The sequence below is a fragment of the Chiloscyllium plagiosum genome, unplaced genomic scaffold (genome assembly GCF_037043375.1).
Source record: "Chiloscyllium plagiosum isolate Xiang-an unplaced genomic scaffold, Cpla_swu_hap1 HiC_scaffold_55, whole genome shotgun sequence".
Lineage (NCBI taxonomy): Eukaryota > Metazoa > Chordata > Chondrichthyes > Orectolobiformes > Hemiscylliidae > Chiloscyllium > Chiloscyllium plagiosum.
The window spans coordinates 172,505-186,639 of NW_028270194.1; the positions used below are offsets into that span (position 1 = coordinate 172,505).

A 14,135-nucleotide genomic window follows, 5' to 3' on the forward strand; every position below is an offset into this window, starting at 1 on the left:
AACAACCAACTTGTCGGAGGAGCAGCAGCGGCAGCTGGTGGACTCAGGCGAGGCGGAAGGCCACATGGACGAGGAAAGAAGTGCTGAGGAGATGGCAATTGCTGATTGGAGGTCGAAACGACTTCAACCTTGGCGCAGCCACCACGTGCGTGAGGTGACGTCGGGTGGCCCCGCCTGACTGATAGAAGACTTAATTTGGTTGCAGTGAGCACAAAGTGCTTTCATGCGTTTGTGTTGAAAAAAAGGCACCCTGCTGGCCGTCAGCTGCAGCACGGAGACAGCTGGCTCGTTGCAGAGGGGGAAGGGCGTGTGCTGATGTGTCCTGAAAGCGGTGTCGCGTTTTCAGCTCATCTGTGTTGCTGTGGCCCGCGTGCTGGTGAATGCTCACTCTTTCCAAAAACGCAGCGGAGGCTCCTTCGAGCCGGAATTGAACCAGCGACCTAAGGATGACAGATTTGCGACACACTACAGTCCTCCGCTCTACCAGCTGAGCTATCGAAGGAGAGCCCAGCAGTGGCTCTCCCTTGCTGATACTTTGCCGCACTCCTCCACTAATGTGACGCCGTTGCCTCCCTGAAAATCTGTCACTCTGGGAGATCCTGAGCCAATGGCTGATCTCCACAGCTTCGGCCAGTGCTGGCATGAAGAAATCGTCTTGAGTGCTGATCCGAAACTGCCAGATTCTGCCGGTACAGTACCTGACTCGCAGCTTCATGTACATGTCAGGTTAGGGTTTGGGCGCAGCTTACCGACTGGTTCAAGTTGCCTCCAAACACGTCCAGGACCTGCCCGCTGACCTCAGGCAGCTCACCCACCACCTGTATGATCCTTTCAAGGAGCTGACTTTCACCCGCAGGCGTTTGCCTTCGCTGCGCAGCTCGACTTTCTTCCTACGCTGCACCCTGAAACAGCAGGACCTGCCTGTCGCTCACGCTTGAAGCTTTTGATCTTTCGGGACCACTCTCAGGGAGGCGGCGTACGCAAACGGTAATCCGTCTGCTGCAGACCAGCTGAGTGAGTGGGTGCACTTGCAGTTTTAAAAGCAAGTGAAGAATGCGGGCATTGATCCCACTACCTCACGCATGCACTCTGCCATTTGAGCTAATCGCCCGGTCGGTGAACTGGCCATGCTTTGACTTCTTCCGCAGTGGATCCTGAGTAGCCACGCTCCAGGATGTGCAGAAAATCCTCTCATCCGTCGGACGGCTGAGACCAAACATTGCTGATGCCTGTCTCGCTGAAACAACCAACTTGTCGGAGGAGCAGCAGCGGCAGCTGGTGGACTCAGGCGAGGCGGAAGGCCACATGGACGAGGAAAGAAGTGCTGAGGAGATGGCAATTGCTGATTGGAGGTCGAAACGACTTCAACCTTGGCGCAGCCACCACGAGCGTGAGGTGACGTCGGGTGGCCCCGCCTGACTGATAGAAGACTTAATTTGGTTGCAGTGAGCACAAAGTGCTTTCATGCGTTTGTGTTGAAAAAAAGGCACCCTGCTGGCCGTCAGCTGCAGCACGGAGACAGCTGGCTCTTTGCAGAGGGGGAAGGGCGTGTGCTGATGTGTCCTGAAAGCGGTGTCGCGTTTTCAGCTCATCTGTGTTGCTGTGGCCCGCGTGCTGGTGAATGCTCACTCTTTCCAAAAACGCAGCCGAGGCTCCTTCGAGCCGGAATTGAACCAGCGACCTAAGGATGACAGATTTGCGACACACTACAGTCCTCCGCTCTACCAGCTGAGCTATCGAAGGAGAGCCCAGCAGTGGTTCTCCCTTGCTGATACTTTGTCGCACTCCTCCACTAATGTGACGCCGTTGCCTCCCTGAAAATCTGTCACTCTGGGAGATCCTGAGCCAATGGCTGATCTCCACAGCTTCGGCCAGTGCTGGCATGAAGAAATCGTCTTGAGTGCTGATCCGAAACTGCCAGATTCTGCCGGTACAGTACCTGACTCGCAGCTTCATGTACATGTCAGGTTAGGGTTTGGGCGCAGCTTACCGACTGGTTCAAGTCGCCACCAAACACGTCCAGGACCTGCCCGCTGACCTCAGGCAGCTCACCCACCACCTGTATGATCCTTTCAAGGAGCTGACTTTCACCCGCAGGCGTTTGCCTTCGCTGCGCAGCTCGACTTTCTTCCTACGCTGCACCCTGAAACAGCAGGACCTGCCTGTCGCTCACGCTTGAAGCTTTTGATCTTTCGGGACCACTCTCAGGGAGGCGGCGTACGCAAACGGTAATCCGTCTGCTGCAGACCAGCTGAGTGAGTGGGTGCACTTGCAGTTTTAAAAGCAAGTGAAGAATGCGGGCATTGATCCCACTACCTCACGCATGCACTCTGCCATTTGAGCTAATCGCCCGGTCGGTGAACTGGCCATGCTTTGACTTCTTCCGCAGTGGATCCTGAGTAGCCACGCTCCAGGATGTGCAGAAAATCCTCTCATCCGTCGGACGGCTGAGACCAAACATTGCTGATGCCTGTCTCGCTGAAACAACCAACTTGTCGGAGGAGCAGCAGCGGCAGCTGGTGGACTCAGGCGAGGCGGAAGGCCACATGGACGAGGAAAGAAGTGCTGAGGAGATGGCAATTGCTGATTGGAGGTCGAAACGACTTCAACCTTGGCGCAGCCACCACGAGCGTGAGGTGACGTCGGGTGGCCCCGCCTGACTGATAGAAGACTTAATTTGGTTGCAGTGAGCACAAAGTGCTTTCATGCGTTTGTGTTGAAAAAAAGGCACCCTGCTGGCCGTCAGCTGCAGCACGGAGACAGCTGGCTCTTTGCAGAGGGGGAAGGGCGTGTGCTGATGTGTCCTGAAAGCGGTGTCGCGTTTTCAGCTCATCTGTGTTGCTGTGGCCCGCGTGCTGGTGAATGCTCACTCTTTCCAAAAACGCAGCCGAGGCTCCTTCGAGCCGGAATTGAACCAGCGACCTAAGGATGACAGATTTGCGACACACTACAGTCCTCCGCTCTACCAGCTGAGCTATCGAAGGAGAGCCCAGCAGTGGCTCTCCCTTGCTGATACTTTGCCGCACTCCTCCACTAATGTGACGCCGTTGCCTCCCTGAAAATCTGTCACTCTGGGAGATCCTGAGCCAATGGCTGATCTCCACAGCTTCGGCCAGTGCTGGCATGAAGAAATCGTCTTGAGTGCTGATCCGAAACTGCCAGATTCTGCCGGTACAGTACCTGACTCGCAGCTTCATGTACATGTCAGGTTAGGGTTTGGGCGCAGCTTACCGACTGGTTCAAGTTGCCTCCAAACACGTCCAGGACCTGCCCGCTGACCTCAGGCAGCTCACCCACCACCTGTATGATCCTTTCAAGGAGCTGACTTTCACCCGCAGGCGTTTGCCTTCGCTGCGCAGCTCGACTTTCTTCCTACGCTGCACCCTGAAACAGCAGGACCTGCCTGTCGCTCACGCTTGAAGCTTTTGATCTTTCGGGACCACTCTCAGGGAGGCGGCGTACGCAAACGGTAATCCGTCTGCTGCAGACCAGCTGAGTGAGTGGGTGCACTTGCAGTTTTAAAAGCAAGTGAAGAATGCGGGCATTGATCCCACTACCTCACGCATGCACTCTGCCATTTGAGCTAATCGCCCGGTCGGTGAACTGGCCATGTTTTGACTTCTTCCGCAGTGGATCCTGAGTAGCCACGCTCCAGGATGTGCAGAAAATCCTCTCATCCGTCGGACGGCTGAGACCAAACATTGCTGATGCCTGTCTCGCTGAAACAACCAACTTGTCGGAGGAGCAGCAGCGGCAGCTGGTGGACTCAGGCGAGGCGGAAGGCCACATGGACGAGGAAAGAAGTGCTGAGGAGATGGCAATTGCTGATTGGAGGTCGAAACGACTTCAACCTTGGCGCAGCCACCACGTGCGTGAGGTGACGTCGGGTGGCCCCGCCTGACTGATAGAAGACTTAATTTGGTTGCAGTGAGCACAAAGTGCTTTCATGCGTTTGTGTTGAAAAAAAGGCACCCTGCTGGCCGTCAGCTGCAGCACGGAGACAGCTGGCTCGTTGCAGAGGGGGAAGGGCGTGTGCTGATGTGTCCTGAAAGCGGTGTCGCGTTTTCAGCTCATCTGTGTTGCTGTGGCCCGCGTGCTGGTGAATGCTCACTCTTTCCAAAAACGCAGCCGAGGCTCCTTCGAGCCGGAATTGAACCAGCGACCTAAGGATGACAGATTTGCGACACACTACAGTCCTCCGCTCTACCAGCTGAGCTATCGAAGGAGAGCCCAGCAGTGGCTCTCCCTTGCTGATACTTTGCCGCACTCCTCCACTAATGTGACGCCGTTGCCTCCCTGAAAATCTGTCACTCTGGGAGATCCTGAGCCAATGGCTGATCTCCACAGCTTCGGCCAGTGCTGGCATGAAGAAATCGTCTTGAGTGCTGATCCGAAACTGCCAGATTCTGCCGGTACAGTACCTGACTCGCAGCTTCATGTACATGTCAGGTTAGGGTTTGGGCGCAGCTTACCGACTGGTTCAAGTCGCCACCAAACACGTCCAGGACCTGCCCGCTGACCTCAGGCAGCTCACCCACCACCTGTATGATCCTTTCAAGGAGCTGACTTTCACCCGCAGGCGTTTGCCTTCGCTGCGCAGCTCGACTTTCTTCCTACGCTGCACCCTGAAACAGCAGGACCTGCCTGTCGCTCACGCTTGAAGCTTTTGATCTTTCGGGACCACTCTCAGGGAGGCGGCGTACGCAAACGGTAATCCGTCTGCTGCAGACCAGCTGAGTGAGTGGGTGCACTTGCAGTTTTAAAAGCAAGTGAAGAATGCGGGCATTGATCCCACTACCTCACGCATGCACTCTGCCATTTGAGCTAATCGCCCGTTCGGTGAACTGGCCATGCTTTGACTTCTTCCGCAGTGGATCCTGAGTAGCCACGCTCCAGGATGTGCAGAAAATCCTCTCATCCGTCGGACGGCTGAGACCAAACATTGCTGATGCCTGTCTCGCTGAAACAACCAACTTGTCGGAGGAGCAGCAGCGGCAGCTGGTGGACTCAGGCGAGGCGGAAGGCCACATGGACGAGGAAAGAAGTGCTGAGGAGATGGCAATTGCTGATTGGAGGTCGAAACGACTTCAACCTTGGCGCAGCCACCACGAGCGTGAGGTGACGTCGGGTGGCCCCGCCTGACTGATAGAAGACTTAATTTGGTTGCAGTGAGCACAAAGTGCTTTCATGCGTTTGTGTTGAAAAAAAGGCACCCTGCTGGCCGTCAGCTGCAGCACGGAGACAGCTGGCTCGTTGCAGAGGGGGAAGGGCGTGTGCTGATGTGTCCTGAAAGCGGTGTCGCGTTTTCAGCTCATCTGTGTTGCTGTGGCCCGCGTGCTGGTGAATGCTCACTCTTTCCAAAAACGCAGCCGAGGCTCCTTCGAGCCAGAATTGAACCAGCGACCTAAGGATGACAGATTTGCGACACACTACAGTCCTCCGCTCTACCAGCTGAGCTATCGAAGGAGAGCCCAGCAGTGGCTCTCCCTTGCTGATACTTTGCCGCACTCCTCCACTAATGTGACGCCGTTGCCTCCCTGAAAATCTGTCACTCTGGGAGATCCTGAGCCAATGGCTGATCTCCACAGCTTCGGCCAGTGCTGGCATGAAGAAATCGTCTTGAGTGCTGATCCGAAACTGCCAGATTCTGCCGGTACAGTACCTGACTCGCAGCTTCATGTACATGTCAGGTTAGGGTTTGGGCGCAGCTTACCGACTGGTTCAAGTCGCCACCAAACACGTCCAGGACCTGCCCGCTGACCTCAGGCAGCTCACCCACCACCTGTATGATCCTTTCAAGGAGCTGACTTTCACCCGCAGGCGTTTGCCTTCGCTGCGCAGCTCGACTTTCTTCCTACGCTGCACCCTGAAACAGCAGGACCTGCCTGTCGCTCACGCTTGAAGCTTTTGATCTTTCGGGACCACTCTCAGGGAGGCGGCGTACGCAAACGGTAATCCGTCTGCTGCAGACCAGCTGAGTGAGTGGGTGCACTTGCAGTTTTAAAAGCAAGTGAAGAATGCGGGCATTGATCCCACTACCTCACGCATGCACTCTGCCATTTGAGCTAATCGCCCGGTCGGTGAACTGGCCATGCTTTGACTTCTTCCGCAGTGGATCCTGAGTAGCCACGCTCCAGGATGTGCAGAAAATCCTCTCATCCGTCGGACGGCTGAGACCAAACATTGCTGATGCCTGTCTCGCTGAAACAACCAACTTGTCGGAGGAGCAGCAGCGGCAGCTGGTGGACTCAGGCGAGGCGGAAGGCCACATGGACGAGGAAAGAAGTGCTGAGGAGATGGCAATTGCTGATTGGAGGTCGAAACGACTTCAACCTTGGCGCAGCCACCACGTGCGTGAGGTGACGTCGGGTGGCCCCGCCTGACTGATAGAAGACTTAATTTGGTTGCAGTGAGCACAAAGTGCTTTCATGCGTTTGTGTTGAAAAAAAGGCACCCTGCTGGCCGTCAGCTGCAGCACGGAGACAGCTGGCTCGTTGCAGAGGGGGAAGGGCGTGTGCTGATGTGTCCTGAAAGCGGTGTCGCGTTTTCAGCTCATCTGTGTTGCTGTGGCCCGCGTGCTGGTGAATGCTCACTCTTTCCAAAAACGCAGCGGAGGCTCCTTCGAGCCGGAATTGAACCAGCGACCTAAGGATGACAGATTTGCGACACACTACAGTCCTCCGCTCTACCAGCTGAGCTATCGAAGGAGAGCCCAGCAGTGGCTCTCCCTTGCTGATACTTTGCCGCACTCCTCCACTAATGTGACGCCGTTGCCTCCCTGAAAATCTGTCACTCTGGGAGATCCTGAGCCAATGGCTGATCTCCACAGCTTCGGCCAGTGCTGGCATGAAGAAATCGTCTTGAGTGCTGATCCGAAACTGCCAGATTCTGCCGGTACAGTACCTGACTCGCAGCTTCATGTACATGTCAGGTTAGGGTTTGGGCGCAGCTTACCGACTGGTTCAAGTTGCCTCCAAACACGTCCAGGACCTGCCCGCTGACCTCAGGCAGCTCACCCACCACCTGTATGATCCTTTCAAGGAGCTGACTTTCACCCGCAGGCGTTTGCCTTCGCTGCGCAGCTCGACTTTCTTCCTACGCTGCACCCTGAAACAGCAGGACCTGCCTGTCGCTCACGCTTGAAGCTTTTGATCTTTCGGGACCACTCTCAGGGAGGCGGCGTACGCAAACGGTAATCCGTCTGCTGCAGACCAGCTGAGTGAGTGGGTGCACTTGCAGTTTTAAAAGCAAGTGAAGAATGCGGGCATTGATCCCACTACCTCACGCATGCACTCTGCCATTTGAGCTAATCGCCCGGTCGGTGAACTGGCCATGCTTTGACTTCTTCCGCAGTGGATCCTGAGTAGCCACGCTCCAGGATGTGCAGAAAATCCTCTCATCCGTCGGACGGCTGAGACCAAACATTGCTGATGCCTGTCTCGCTGAAACAACCAACTTGTCGGAGGAGCAGCAGCGGCAGCTGGTGGACTCAGGCGAGGCGGAAGGCCACATGGACGAGGAAAGAAGTGCTGAGGAGATGGCAATTGCTGATTGGAGGTCGAAACGACTTCAACCTTGGCGCAGCCACCACGAGCGTGAGGTGACGTCGGGTGGCCCCGCCTGACTGATAGAAGACTTAATTTGGTTGCAGTGAGCACAAAGTGCTTTCATGCGTTTGTGTTGAAAAAAAGGCACCCTGCTGGCCGTCAGCTGCAGCACGGAGACAGCTGGCTCTTTGCAGAGGGGGAAGGGCGTGTGCTGATGTGTCCTGAAAGCGGTGTCGCGTTTTCAGCTCATCTGTGTTGCTGTGGCCCGCGTGCTGGTGAATGCTCACTCTTTCCAAAAACGCAGCCGAGGCTCCTTCGAGCCGGAATTGAACCAGCGACCTAAGGATGACAGATTTGCGACACACTACAGTCCTCCGCTCTACCAGCTGAGCTATCGAAGGAGAGCCCAGCAGTGGTTCTCCCTTGCTGATACTTTGTCGCACTCCTCCACTAATGTGACGCCGTTGCCTCCCTGAAAATCTGTCACTCTGGGAGATCCTGAGCCAATGGCTGATCTCCACAGCTTCGGCCAGTGCTGGCATGAAGAAATCGTCTTGAGTGCTGATCCGAAACTGCCAGATTCTGCCGGTACAGTACCTGACTCGCAGCTTCATGTACATGTCAGGTTAGGGTTTGGGCGCAGCTTACCGACTGGTTCAAGTCGCCACCAAACACGTCCAGGACCTGCCCGCTGACCTCAGGCAGCTCACCCACCACCTGTATGATCCTTTCAAGGAGCTGACTTTCACCCGCAGGCGTTTGCCTTCGCTGCGCAGCTCGACTTTCTTCCTACGCTGCACCCTGAAACAGCAGGACCTGCCTGTCGCTCACGCTTGAAGCTTTTGATCTTTCGGGACCACTCTCAGGGAGGCGGCGTACGCAAACGGTAATCCGTCTGCTGCAGACCAGCTGAGTGAGTGGGTGCACTTGCAGTTTTAAAAGCAAGTGAAGAATGCGGGCATTGATCCCACTACCTCACGCATGCACTCTGCCATTTGAGCTAATCGCCCGGTCGGTGAACTGGCCATGCTTTGACTTCTTCCGCAGTGGATCCTGAGTAGCCACGCTCCAGGATGTGCAGAAAATCCTCTCATCCGTCGGACGGCTGAGACCAAACATTGCTGATGCCTGTCTCGCTGAAACAACCAACTTGTCGGAGGAGCAGCAGCGGCAGCTGGTGGACTCAGGCGAGGCGGAAGGCCACATGGACGAGGAAAGAAGTGCTGAGGAGATGGCAATTGCTGATTGGAGGTCGAAACGACTTCAACCTTGGCGCAGCCACCACGAGCGTGAGGTGACGTCGGGTGGCCCCGCCTGACTGATAGAAGACTTAATTTGGTTGCAGTGAGCACAAAGTGCTTTCATGCGTTTGTGTTGAAAAAAAGGCACCCTGCTGGCCGTCAGCTGCAGCACGGAGACAGCTGGCTCTTTGCAGAGGGGGAAGGGCGTGTGCTGATGTGTCCTGAAAGCGGTGTCGCGTTTTCAGCTCATCTGTGTTGCTGTGGCCCGCGTGCTGGTGAATGCTCACTCTTTCCAAAAACGCAGCCGAGGCTCCTTCGAGCCGGAATTGAACCAGCGACCTAAGGATGACAGATTTGCGACACACTACAGTCCTCCGCTCTACCAGCTGAGCTATCGAAGGAGAGCCCAGCAGTGGCTCTCCCTTGCTGATACTTTGCCGCACTCCTCCACTAATGTGACGCCGTTGCCTCCCTGAAAATCTGTCACTCTGGGAGATCCTGAGCCAATGGCTGATCTCCACAGCTTCGGCCAGTGCTGGCATGAAGAAATCGTCTTGAGTGCTGATCCGAAACTGCCAGATTCTGCCGGTACAGTACCTGACTCGCAGCTTCATGTACATGTCAGGTTAGGGTTTGGGCGCAGCTTACCGACTGGTTCAAGTTGCCTCCAAACACGTCCAGGACCTGCCCGCTGACCTCAGGCAGCTCACCCACCACCTGTATGATCCTTTCAAGGAGCTGACTTTCACCCGCAGGCGTTTGCCTTCGCTGCGCAGCTCGACTTTCTTCCTACGCTGCACCCTGAAACAGCAGGACCTGCCTGTCGCTCACGCTTGAAGCTTTTGATCTTTCGGGACCACTCTCAGGGAGGCGGCGTACGCAAACGGTAATCCGTCTGCTGCAGACCAGCTGAGTGAGTGGGTGCACTTGCAGTTTTAAAAGCAAGTGAAGAATGCGGGCATTGATCCCACTACCTCACGCATGCACTCTGCCATTTGAGCTAATCGCCCGGTCGGTGAACTGGCCATGTTTTGACTTCTTCCGCAGTGGATCCTGAGTAGCCACGCTCCAGGATGTGCAGAAAATCCTCTCATCCGTCGGACGGCTGAGACCAAACATTGCTGATGCCTGTCTCGCTGAAACAACCAACTTGTCGGAGGAGCAGCAGCGGCAGCTGGTGGACTCAGGCGAGGCGGAAGGCCACATGGACGAGGAAAGAAGTGCTGAGGAGATGGCAATTGCTGATTGGAGGTCGAAACGACTTCAACCTTGGCGCAGCCACCACGTGCGTGAGGTGACGTCGGGTGGCCCCGCCTGACTGATAGAAGACTTAATTTGGTTGCAGTGAGCACAAAGTGCTTTCATGCGTTTGTGTTGAAAAAAAGGCACCCTGCTGGCCGTCAGCTGCAGCACGGAGACAGCTGGCTCGTTGCAGAGGGGGAAGGGCGTGTGCTGATGTGTCCTGAAAGCGGTGTCGCGTTTTCAGCTCATCTGTGTTGCTGTGGCCCGCGTGCTGGTGAATGCTCACTCTTTCCAAAAACGCAGCCGAGGCTCCTTCGAGCCGGAATTGAACCAGCGACCTAAGGATGACAGATTTGCGACACACTACAGTCCTCCGCTCTACCAGCTGAGCTATCGAAGGAGAGCCCAGCAGTGGCTCTCCCTTGCTGATACTTTGCCGCACTCCTCCACTAATGTGACGCCGTTGCCTCCCTGAAAATCTGTCACTCTGGGAGATCCTGAGCCAATGGCTGATCTCCACAGCTTCGGCCAGTGCTGGCATGAAGAAATCGTCTTGAGTGCTGATCCGAAACTGCCAGATTCTGCCGGTACAGTACCTGACTCGCAGCTTCATGTACATGTCAGGTTAGGGTTTGGGCGCAGCTTACCGACTGGTTCAAGTCGCCACCAAACACGTCCAGGACCTGCCCGCTGACCTCAGGCAGCTCACCCACCACCTGTATGATCCTTTCAAGGAGCTGACTTTCACCCGCAGGCGTTTGCCTTCGCTGCGCAGCTCGACTTTCTTCCTACGCTGCACCCTGAAACAGCAGGACCTGCCTGTCGCTCACGCTTGAAGCTTTTGATCTTTCGGGACCACTCTCAGGGAGGCGGCGTACGCAAACGGTAATCCGTCTGCTGCAGACCAGCTGAGTGAGTGGGTGCACTTGCAGTTTTAAAAGCAAGTGAAGAATGCGGGCATTGATCCCACTACCTCACGCATGCACTCTGCCATTTGAGCTAATCGCCCGGTCGTTGAACTGGCCATGCTTTGACTTCTTCCGCAGTGGATCCTGAGTAGCCACGCTCCAGGATGTGCAGAAAATCCTCTCATCCGTCGGACGGCTGAGACCAAACATTGCTGATGCCTGTCTCGCTGAAACAACCAACTTGTCGGAGGAGCAGCAGCGGCAGCTGGTGGACTCAGGCGAGGCGGAAGGCCACATGGACGAGGAAAGAAGTGCTGAGGAGATGGCAATTGCTGATTGGAGGTCGAAACGACTTCAACCTTGGCGCAGCCACCACGAGCGTGAGGTGACGTCGGGTGGCCCCGCCTGACTGATAGAAGACTTAATTTGGTTGCAGTGAGCACAAAGTGCTTTCATGCGTTTGTGTTGAAAAAAAGGCACCCTGCTGGCCGTCAGCTGCAGCACGGAGACAGCTGGCTCGTTGCAGAGGGGGAAGGGCGTGTGCTGATGTGTCCTGAAAGCGGTGTCGCGTTTTCAGCTCATCTGTGTTGCTGTGGCCCGCGTGCTGGTGAATGCTCACTCTTTCCAAAAACGCAGCCGAGGCTCCTTCGAGCCAGAATTGAACCAGCGACCTAAGGATGACAGATTTGCGACACACTACAGTCCTCCGCTCTACCAGCTGAGCTATCGAAGGAGAGCCCAGCAGTGGCTCTCCCTTGCTGATACTTTGCCGCACTCCTCCACTAATGTGACGCCGTTGCCTCCCTGAAAATCTGTCACTCTGGGAGATCCTGAGCCAATGGCTGATCTCCACAGCTTCGGCCAGTGCTGGCATGAAGAAATCGTCTTGAGTGCTGATCCGAAACTGCCAGATTCTGCCGGTACAGTACCTGACTCGCAGCTTCATGTACATGTCAGGTTAGGGTTTGGGCGCAGCTTACCGACTGGTTCAAGTCGCCACCAAACACGTCCAGGACCTGCCCGCTGACCTCAGGCAGCTCACCCACCACCTGTATGATCCTTTCAAGGAGCTGACTTTCACCCGCAGGCGTTTGCCTTCGCTGCGCAGCTCGACTTTCTTCCTACGCTGCACCCTGAAACAGCAGGACCTGCCTGTCGCTCACGCTTGAAGCTTTTGATCTTTCGGGACCACTCTCAGGGAGGCGGCGTACGCAAACGGTAATCCGTCTGCTGCAGACCAGCTGAGTGAGTGGGTGCACTTGCAGTTTTAAAAGCAAGTGAAGAATGCGGGCATTGATCCCACTACCTCACGCATGCACTCTGCCATTTGAGCTAATCGCCCGGTCGGTGAACTGGCCATGCTTTGACTTCTTCCGCAGTGGATCCTGAGTAGCCACGCTCCAGGATGTGCAGAAAATCCTCTCATCCGTCGGACGGCTGAGACCAAACATTGCTGATGCCTGTCTCGCTGAAACAACCAACTTGTCGGAGGAGCAGCAGCGGCAGCTGGTGGACTCAGGCGAGGCGGAAGGCCACATGGACGAGGAAAGAAGTGCTGAGGAGATGGCAATTGCTGATTGGAGGTCGAAACGACTTCAACCTTGGCGCAGCCACCACGAGCGTGAGGTGACGTCGGGTGGCCCCGCCTGACTGATAGAAGACTTAATTTGGTTGCAGTGAGCACAAAGTGCTTTCATGCGTTTGTGTTGAAAAAAAGGCACCCTGCTGGCCGTCAGCTGCAGCACGGAGACAGCTGGCTCGTTGCAGAGGGGGAAGGGCGTGTGCTGATGTGTCCTGAAAGCGGTGTCGCGTTTTCAGCTCATCTGTGTTGCTGTGGCCCGCGTGCTGGTGAATGCTCACTCTTTCCAAAAACGCAGCCGAGGCTCCTTCGAGCCAGAATTGAACCAGCGACCTAAGGATGACAGATTTGCGACACACTACAGTCCTCCGCTCTACCAGCTGAGCTATCGAAGGAGAGCCCAGCAGTGGCTCTCCCTTGCTGATACTTTGCCGCACTCCTCCACTAATGTGACGCCGTTGCCTCCCTGAAAATCTGTCACTCTGGGAGATCCTGAGCCAATGGCTGATCTCCACAGCTTCGGCCAGTGCTGGCATGAAGAAATCGTCTTGAGTGCTGATCCGAAACTGCCAGATTCTGCCGGTACAGTACCTGACTCGCAGCTTCATGTACATGTCAGGTTAGGGTTTGGGCGCAGCTTACCGACTGGTTCAAGTCGCCACCAAACACGTCCAGGACCTGCCCGCTGACCTCAGGCAGCTCACCCACCACCTGTATGATCCTTTCAAGGAGCTGACTTTCACCCGCAGGCGTTTGCCTTCGCTGCGCAGCTCGACTTTCTTCCTACGCTGCACCCTGAAACAGCAGGACCTGCCTGTCGCTCACGCTTGAAGCTTTTGATCTTTCGGGACCACTCTCAGGGAGGCGGCGTACGCAAACGGTAATCCGTCTGCTGCAGACCAGCTGAGTGAGTGGGTGCACTTGCAGTTTTAAAAGCAAGTGAAGAATGCGGGCATTGATCCCACTACCTCACGCATGCACTCTGCCATTTGAGCTAATCGCCCGGTCGGTGAACTGGCCATGCTTTGACTTCTTCCGCAGTGGATCCTGAGTAGCCACGCTCCAGGATGTGCAGAAAATCCTCTCATCCGTCGGACGGCTGAGACCAAACATTGCTGATGCCTGTCTCGCTGAAACAACCAACTTGTCGGAGGAGCAGCAGCGGCAGCTGGTGGACTCAGGCGAGGCGGAAGGCCACATGGACGAGGAAAGAAGTGCTGAGGAGATGGCAATTGCTGATTGGAGGTCGAAACGACTTCAACCTTGGCGCAGCCACCACGAGCGTGAGGTGACGTCGGGTGGCCCCGCCTGACTGATAGAAGACTTAATTTGGTTGCAGTGAGCACAAAGTGCTTTCATGCGTTTGTGTTGAAAAAAAGGCACCCTGCTGGCCGTCAGCTGCAGCACGGAGACAGCTGGCTCTTTGCAGAGGGGGAAGGGCGTGTGCTGATGTGTCCTGAAAGCGGTGTCGCGTTTTCAGCTCATCTGTGTTGCTGTGGCCCGCGTGCTGGTGAATGCTCACTCTTTCCAAAAACGCAGCGGAGGCTCCTTCGAGCCGGAATTGAACCAGCGACCTAAGGATGACAGATTTGCGACACACTACAGTCCTCCGCTCTAC

At 55.7% G+C, this 14,135-nt stretch overlaps 1 non-coding gene across 1 annotated transcript; it reads right to left on the reverse strand.

The window, feature by feature from the left end:
• Nucleotides 1–412: 412 nt before the first annotated feature.
• Nucleotides 413–502, reverse strand: trnay-gua (transfer RNA tyrosine (anticodon GUA)). The gene is given in 2 exon segments: nucleotides 413–448; nucleotides 466–502. It is a non-coding gene; the product is annotated as a tRNA-Tyr (tRNA).
• Nucleotides 503–14,135: the final 13,633 nt, after the last annotated feature.